The sequence below is a fragment of the Zophobas morio genome, unplaced genomic scaffold (genome assembly GCF_036711695.1).
Source record: "Zophobas morio isolate AGI-343-1 ecotype UQ-CSIRO unplaced genomic scaffold, CSIRO_AGI_Zmor_V1 ptg000002l, whole genome shotgun sequence".
Lineage (NCBI taxonomy): Eukaryota > Metazoa > Arthropoda > Insecta > Coleoptera > Tenebrionidae > Zophobas > Zophobas morio.
In genome coordinates this window covers 21472538-21482262 of record NW_026972107.1, presented here as the reverse complement: position 1 = coordinate 21482262, position 9725 = coordinate 21472538, and positions in this window count along the sequence as shown.

The following is a 9725-nucleotide window of genomic DNA, read 5'->3' as shown; positions in this document are numbered from 1 at the left end:
ATAGCCTTTCTTACAAATAAATTCCATAAATAATAATTTATTCTTCAAATCTTCCTGTGGCTAAAATTTTTATAGCTTAACTATCCACGGAATTGAAAGTTTTTACACTGTTTTAAAAAACATAACCAACATTGAACAAGTTGTCATAGAAAATAAATTTATTTGTGGATTATTGTTAATTTGTTTTAGAACTTCGTGGTGCAAAATTCTTATAGAATCTGACACACCCGAAAGGTGAATTGGAATTATGTTTGCGTTCCAAATGAATACATCTTTCTCTTTGGTACTTTAAATATTTTACTTTGGTAGAAAAGATGATTTTGAACTTTAATTTTTCTGTCATGGCTTGAAAATTTTAAGAATATTCATTGGTTCATAATGTTGAATTTTGTATCGTAAAACAGTTGCATAAACTACCCCAAAACTTACTACTGTAAGATAAAAATTATAAAAGTTTTTACTAAAATTATATTCTTAATATTTTTGTGCTAAAATTTAAGAAATCAGTTGAAAATCTATATAGAACAAATACGAACCAAGAATGATACAAATGGAACAATTTAAAAAATACTAAGTATAATTTAAATATTATCAAAAAAATAGTTAGTTTTATGTATTAAAAGCAAAAAGGGGATGACTAGCGAGCATAAAAATCTTAAAATCCATAAAAATGTTATATGGCACAAATTAGCACTGGGCCAACGAAACATAAAAATGAAAATTAAACGTTTTTAACCTGTAATACATATTTTAATTTTCGCTTTGTATGATCAATACGTATTTTAGGATTAACTTTATTTTCACTTCCGAATCGGTCATACCAACGATACGGCATAGGTAATGGCCTCCTACAACTCAAAAACTTGTTCCATGGCACGACGTTTTCTGGGAAATCTTGTTAATGAAGCACCTATAAGAACTAATACCAAGACATTTTTCATATCGTAATACAAACATATTCATAAGTAACCAGCATGACGAATACCGTGAACTAAAGTGAAATACACAAACTAGTAATATTAAGTTTTATATTTAGTTTTCTATTCCATTGTACGATGTATAACTGTAATCATACAGAAACCCACAAATTTGTATTTATTTAACTCATGCGGTTCAACTCCACAATCAATGCAATTAGTCTTCTTTGATTTAATAATCATGTTAATAAACACCATACTAAAATTTTAATATGCAATTTAAAAACATCAAATTACCATAATATTCCGAAAATATCCATATTTCTATCACTTACTCTGTTATTTTTATAATTATTACTAGCTGACCCGGCCACGCGTTGCTGTGGCTAAAGTTTTTGTTATATTACATTATAGTAAACAATCTAAGAGGAACAATAAGAGAACATCAGTCACGGAGTCCACTATGCTTTTTCAGACAGATGGTATTTGTAAAAAAATATGGTGATCTCCTTATTTGACTTTCTACTACTATAACCCTTTAGTACAATGAAATTATTTACGAACAAAGACGAAAATGTTGATGTTGGTATACAAATTCACTGGATTGAGATTTGAAGGGGAAGTACGTTGAACACAATTAATTAAAATGTTCTTACACTTGATATTGCTGAGCTCTTTCAACACGTTTGCGTCGTGACCCTTTGCTGCTCGCGTTGTTGAGGTTAGATTTTTTCGGTGGCATTTGACTGAAAATAATAATTTAATCGTTTAAATATTAGAAAGAGGAACTGAAAAACATGTTATCATAGCACATTGAAATAATAAGTGCAAAATAATTTTCAATGGAGGTTAAATAAAAATAATATAAAAATTTGAATATGAACGGTGTAGATCCGAAATCGTACTGACAGTGTTGTCTCGCCGTGTAATTTTTATAGATCTTTTGTCAACTGGATCACCAACCATGATAACAACAACCTCATCAACAGTTGGAGCGTTGAATCTACCAGCATGTTCAACTAATGGTACTTTGTCGGCTTTTATGACAATTTGATAATTGTCATTTTGCAGTCGTGGCGAAACTCTTTTGATCAATTGAATTAGTTGATTGTGATCTTCTAAAAAATTTTCCAATAATATCACAATTGCTCTTTCCTCTGCTTGTTCAATAAAATTATACAGGCACCGAGTCGTCACGCGCTCTTCACAATCGCCCATAAAATAAATTTGAAGAAATTTCGGATTGTTATCAGGCATTGGCATCAGTGATCCGATTTTATGGTACACCTGGCCTTGAATTTTGAATGTAGTTTCAAAATTACGTCCATCGGATGCACGATCGCAAATTTTAGTTGCCCCAAATGACGTCATTTGGAAGCAAGAATTAAATTTGCGTATCTTACGCAAAAATAATTTGGAATCATCTGAATTGCCAGTAAGAAGGGATAATAAAGGCTCCGGCGGAGCGGGTAGAGGTGACAGCACAACTTTTCCTGATGCGCAGCACATGCCGGCTGCTTCATTCCGAAATTTCAATGCCTGACAATATTGACATACTTTATCCATTCCACCGATAGCAATTTTTGAATGCGCTGAGTAGTTAATATCTGGTGCATATTCAAAGGCAAGCCGAACGAATGATGCACGTGTTAATGAGCGGCTGATCCGTTGCCTTTGTCGATCTAGTACTCGTACTGTAGCTATGTTTCGTTCTCGTGCCGCTCTTGTTCTCGTAATATTCTGTTGCCGACGTTCGTCACGCTGTTCTTGAGATTCTTGTGCACGACTTTCTGCAGTCCTGATTCTTTCAGCTGCATTTCTTGTTTCGATTTGTTCTGGTAATTGCTGAGCTCTTTCAACACGTTTGCGTCGTGACCCTTTGCTGCTCGCGTTGTTGAGGTTAGATTTTTTCGGTGGCATTTGACTGACAATAATAATTTAATTTTTTAAATATTAGAAACCCAGTCGAAAGGTATCGACATCTGTTAGAATCATTTGGAGTTAACAAATAATTGTGACTGTCAAATAATAGCAGACAAATAATTAGCAATAAATTAAAATTGCGACTATAATTTGAGATTTAAACTATCCTATCTCTCAAGTTGGATCGAACTGCACATGGTGTGCTAATTTTATTATAATCGGTTAAGTGGTTTAGGAGTCCATTGAGGACCAACATTGTGACACGAGATTTATATATATTAAGATTTTTAGAAAAAGTATACTCCTATATTACAAGCATTCTTCAAGGAAAATTTGTGAGTTTTAAAACCTGTCAAAATTAATTCCTCTAATTCAGAAGAAATATTCGTAATTATGTTTAATAAAAAAATATGCTTTGTATTGTACTGTGTTTATGAATCTTTTCTCAGAGCTCGACGCCGTATCTCACAAGAGATTTATTGAAATGTGCACGATTTTCCCGAAATTCATTATTTGTAAACAAAAATACAATCAATGCAGGAAGTTAACATTTTTACTTCCTGAACGAAAGCGAAGGAAGCATTGTAATCGAGTTCATCGGACGAATGGCCACTTTTGTGTTTTCTCCACGTTTCATGACCCTACAGTACGAAAAAACCAGTCACCGTTATCTACCATTTGTTTGTCTGTCTGTCTGATGTCTGTATCCATTTTTATTAGATACCTAATCTCCGAAACTGCTGGACCCATTGTTGTCAAATTTTGATGACGATTAAGTGCTAACCAAAATTTGGCTGATCATCCCCACTACCAATTTGATGACGTCATTTCAATTAATGGTATTTTAAAATTATTTGAATGTTACACAAAAATATACTCATATACTTGTAGTCCAGGAATCCGCTTTCGGTTTTTTCGCTAAACGTTCAAATTTTCGCAAAAACATTTGCAAGATATAATAACGTTTTACTCCCAACATGAGTTGTACATGTCCGTGGAGCAGTGGGTGTATCGAAGAGAACGGCGGGCTGCGGTACTGCGATTGTGGGTTCGATGCCGAACTTGGCCCTTTCGTTGTTTTTGTTGCATTGGTATAACACTGTGATTACTTTTCTTTTGTGCTGTGACTAGAATTATCCATGTTGATGATGTCATCACAAGTTTTATTGGTCAAATTAAAAACGAGTCACCCCATTTTCCCGAAAATGTGAAGAATACACACGTGTTTATATACCTAATATTGATAAAATAAAAATTGTAATATTCGGAACATGTTGTTCGATTGTGGTTTAATTAATAAATATCTGGTTGACCGAGCTTCACTCGGCTCGTTTGGTAGTATTAGATCAGATTAGGATAGATAAATATGCGTATAGTATGCATTTTGAAGTAGACGCTCTAATTAAAAATACACATTAAAAAAGAAATTCCATAAGCAGTCTGTGTTTTATATACTGATGAGTGACATGTAGAGATTAAAGAATAGAAAACTGGAATTATTGTTTGACATTTATTAAAATTTCATTTGCTACCCAACTTCTCTCTCTGTCGTTCTTTTTTTTCCTAGTGTTCTCTCTCGAGTCTAGAAAAAGGTCACAGCCACATTCTTACTGCCAGAAGAGTTTCGCCTCTGGTGTGGTTAACATACTGAGTTACCGTGCTCTTTTGTGTTATCCCTAATTTTTCAATCTCAACTCTGCTCCCGAAGTTGCCACTTACGAAAGTGTGCGAAACATTGAGCCCAAAAACTCAAATAACACGGTCCCAACCCGGAAAACGATCACATATTGACTCCGACCGTGGAACCTCTGAAATGAATGCTTGACAACATAACGTCAATTCAACGCACTTTCGTGTGCCTTTTATCCGCTCACTGTTTAGTTTTCCGTAAATTTTCTCACCTCAGAACGTGAATTTTAACGGCCTCTATACAGTTGAGTATGTTTCGGTACGTACAATTGAAGATAAAAAGGTACGTCAAACGTACTGTCAGACTGTCACCCAAATTTCTCTTATAAAACAATCTCGTGTTCGTGTAGTGTCATCTGATGTTGCCTAACAACAAATATAATTCACAACCTGAAAATTGCTGAAAATCTATGAAGCTGTAATTTTCAGAAGTTAAAACTATGATCAATCGATTTCTTGACCCAAAAAACCCCCAACCTGTAAATTTCATCAAAATCGTTAGAGCCGTTTTCGAGAACCCATTATATATATATACAAACTTTGCTCGTTTAATAGTATAATAAGATAATTTTAGTTCTGTGTTTTGAGAAGACAAACTCATTCAAATCAATAAACGCTTGAGCTTCAGCTTGCTATTACCTAGTGCTGAAGGACAAGGGGCGTTATTTATGCCTCAGGTACTAAATTACCATTTTTTTTAAAGAGCTGGATTTGTTGGATTACAGGTACTTACAGCTTTTGACCAATTTTTTTATTGATCAAATTAAAAACCTCATTTTCTAGAAAATGTGAGAATACCGAAATTTTTATTTAAGTTAATTATGATCAAATAAGAATAATAATAATTATATTCAAAATATTTTCATAACTCCTGGAATATCAAAAAATAGGTCTGCTGTTTTAGTCTACTCGTATATTTCTTATATCAAAGACGATTTTATTACATGATCGATAATTTTCGAAATAACCGGACAGATTATTATTGCAAAATTTTAAATTGTGCAACAAAATTTTATATGTGTCTTAAATACAATAAAACCGATTGTTCTGAAAGTTTGCACATGCTTATACATGATAAATTGCTAATCAGAACCTATCTATATATTTATGTATTTATCGCTTCCAAAAGCTTGTGTGACGTCATCTCAAATTTTCGTAAAGTAAATTTCACCAGAAATGTGCCGGGAAGCATGCGTCTACACGTCTAGTTTCTTACTCCACTCTTAGCTTTTTTAACTGTTTATGCAAGATATTCCAAAATATGTTAACAAAGGAAATAAATAAAATAATTTATTTTATTGTTTCAATCAAAACCGACTTACCTATCCCATTTTTTCCAAAATGTTGAGGATACAGCATTATTATTATTAGTGTTACAGTGTATACATTAAAACTAATATCACAAGCGATCAAATAAAAACAGCTCTAGTTACTTGTAGATGCTCAAGTGTTTTCTGATCTTATGGCGACTAACAATAACTTGAAGTTAAATCGACAATTCTAATAGTGATATATAATCTACAGATAAAGTTCTTCTGCTAATATTGGTAGTATTAACATGGGGACTTTCGATATTATCACCGACAAATGCATATAATGATGTTAAGTACGCCATAAGTTCAAAAAAACATTTGCGCATCAAGTACTAACTAGAGGTGTTTTATTTTTGATTGCACGTTATTTTTATCTCTTCTAGAATATTGTTTGATTTATTGTAAAATAAAAACCAAATGTAAAATCCTACAAACAGGATTTGTAAAATTAAGAGTCTAGGCGTCGCTTTCTCACAAACTTCAGCCAACATCACGTCACATAACTGATTTAAACTTAATCTATAGAATTTGTTATAATAACACTATTACATTATTTCATAGAGTATGTATGTATATTTTAGAAAATACATGTACTCATATATCTGATAAGATAGCACTCTTTTATCTTCTTTTATATTAGAACTTGCATCATATTTTCTAAGTTACGAAGATTATTTTTCACATCTGTAGCTGCGGTGTGTTACCTTTTTATTATAATTTCTTCCCGATTGTTGTTGTAGTTATTTCGCTGTCAGGCTGTCACTCTATTGCCAAACACTTATTTACCTTCTGTTTTGTAACTAAAATTGCAGTGCATTAAAGCACATAAATACCAAATGCATGATTATACTGTTTTTTTGTTTAAGTTACTGGAGATGTTAGCACAAAGTAGCAAATTATCATGCTTCTTTTTCTACTTGAATCAATTTTTTTTTCGCTATACTTAATTTTAAAAACGCACATATTCAAAGGATGCAGGTAATAGTGCTTCAATTATATTAACAATTTTCTTCAAGGTTCTTTCAACTGAACTTCCTTAGTCTCTAAAGTACAGGAACATATACCGCTTCGAAAAATTATAAAATCAACAACATTCAAAACTCTTAAAAATACGAATATTACAAGTATGAATGCATATTGATATAGACTTTTAATATTGTGCATAGTATTTGATTTTTATTCGGTAAAATTTTAAGATGACGTCATCAATTTTTTTGGGGTAAAACGTTTGCAAAATTTCAAAGCACTCGATTTTGCAGTTTAAAAGTTAAATGTGCAAAATGTTGCACAATTTTGAATTTTTTTCCAAAAATCTGGATGGAGTTATATATCACACATGCAGGAGTATGTTATTTTCATAAAATTAAATAATATTTATTCATCAAAATTGTAAATTACCGTGCCTCCGATAACCTTAAAACGTTTGCAAGGTTTCAGAGAATTCGGTTTTAAAATTTCAAAATTAAATTGTAAAAAGTTGTAATTTTTCTTTTTAAATCTGGATGACAAGGATAAAAAACTCAGCACGAATTAATAAACTATGAGTGGAGAAGTATGTTCATTTATAAAATTTAAATAACATGTAGAGTTGTAAAGTTGGAGATGAAGTCACATCATTGTTGGTGGGAATGAGCAGACAAAATTTTGCAACAATTAGTCCTATAGTTTCGGAGATTAACTGTCTAATACAGGCAGCAGACGGACAGACGGAAACGAGAGACCTATTTTTTCATACTCTAAGAGTCATGAAACGTCGAGAAAACATAAAGGTAGCCAGTCGCACAGTGTACAAAAATTATAATGAATCATAAAGTAGTCTTCAGATATTTCACATTTGTATGACACCGTGAACAAATTTTATTTACGTCAGTTAACAACAATAATTGCAAAGTTCTTAAGTTGAGCAACTTACTACGTAAAAACGAGCGGCAAATTAAAGGTTAATAATTTTTCAGCACCATTCCAATAGGCAATTTGCAGTAGAGTTCTGTGAGATACAATTTAAGTCCAAATATTTCTTATTGCCGTAGTTTATTAAATGAAATACTTTCGAAATGAAGTCTAGGATTTCCTTCATTAACTGCTTCACTTATTAAGTATTATTAAAACGAAAAAAGTTCTTATAAATAGGATTTAAAAAATTTGATAAAATTTGTGAGAAAAAGTTTGACTTGAAGAAAAATATATTTATAATCCTAAACAAAGACTTGTCAACACGCACAGATACTAATTATCGTCTCGAATCGATAATACAGTTGTGACATCATAAATCACCAATCCACAAACAGTCTTCTCAGTGTATTTTTCAGTTTTTGTTTCTATAAATATTTTGACAAATCTATCATAAATTAACACCTTAAGAACCTCCATAAAATACATCAAAATATGTAGTAAACTAACATAGATTACCTACATTTTTGTATGAGTCATTTACTACTGCTATTAAACTTAATTTTTCAATAGAAATTAAAAAAGAAAACATCTAATTTAAAAGAAATTATCAATGTTTGTAAACAGCATTTTAGTTTAATACTAATACGCAACTAGGAGTAGAAAAATTCCAACAGACTTCTTGCCATGGGAACTTTCGATTTAACCATTTTTCTCTGTATACCCCGTTCTCTCTTATTAGATACTTATTAAAATAATTAGCATTTAAAAAGTATGAATTCAACTAATTGTTTTTAGCTTAAACAAAAATTCGAATAAATTTAAAGAAAGATTGACAATTTATAAAACAACCGAATATTTACTCAGCATCAGTATTCGTTGAACTTATTTCAACTATAAAAGTTGAAATAAGTATGTAAATGATGAAAAATGGAAAGGCTGCAAACATATATGTTTGCAATCGGACTCGGATAATCTTTTGTGATGATCAAAAAACATATTTATGGTGGTTCTTTACGCAATTTATTTAAATATTTCCAAGATTAAAGTTGTTAGATAGTCAGTGATAGCAAAATTTTAGGAGAGACAGTTTTCAAGTGGTTACTGTCCTCATATGATTTACAGAAGTTTTAGTCACCTGCAAAGTCGTTCAACCATAATTAGGCAGTTGATAACAAAAGTATATACTAAATAAATATATAAAAAGTTAAATTAAATTTATATTTATTTTATTTTATTCAAATTAAATTTTGTTGACCTTGGATTTGTAATTGTAATAGTATTAGATTTATAATAACGTCTCTAATTCCACATCATCCACGCAACACCCCCACTAACAGAACTCACGCAAAGAGACTGTCTAAATGAAAGATCATCAAGAAGTAAGTTACACACGACATTACATTTATGCTCTGAAGTTCCTGGATAGTGAGCTGTCTTTTCCGTGGTTACGCCTACAAAACTAAATGGAACTAAACTAAGGCGCAAAAGCCTCAAGCAAAACACCTAACATTTCACAGAAGAAAAAACAATCCTACATTCATCGATGGGAAATTTACATGTTGTTCTTTCCCTGCAACTCCCAATCGATATTTTAATTTAACATTATGTGGGGACTTGCTGCCATAAGGAATGTTAAAAGTGGTCAAAAGCTCCCTCAAATTATTGCAAGATCGGCTAAAGCGACTTGCTGCCCTCGTCGATTCCACTTTGTATTTTTGTTGTGATCAAGTGTATCAACTTCTGTTAACTTTTTTGAGATTTATTATTATTTATTGTTGACGTATTTTTATAGCCATTCTTTTGACGTCTGTTACTATAATTTATGGGAGTATATCGCGATTATACGCTGTCTAAAACCTATTATCTGCTGATTTTTAGGTTGATAATGAACTTCGATTTTTGTGTTCCCCTTGAGCTGCATTTCAAAGAATTAAAGCCATAAAAGTGAACTAATAAAAAGTAAAATTATGGATAAAGAAAAATTTACAGC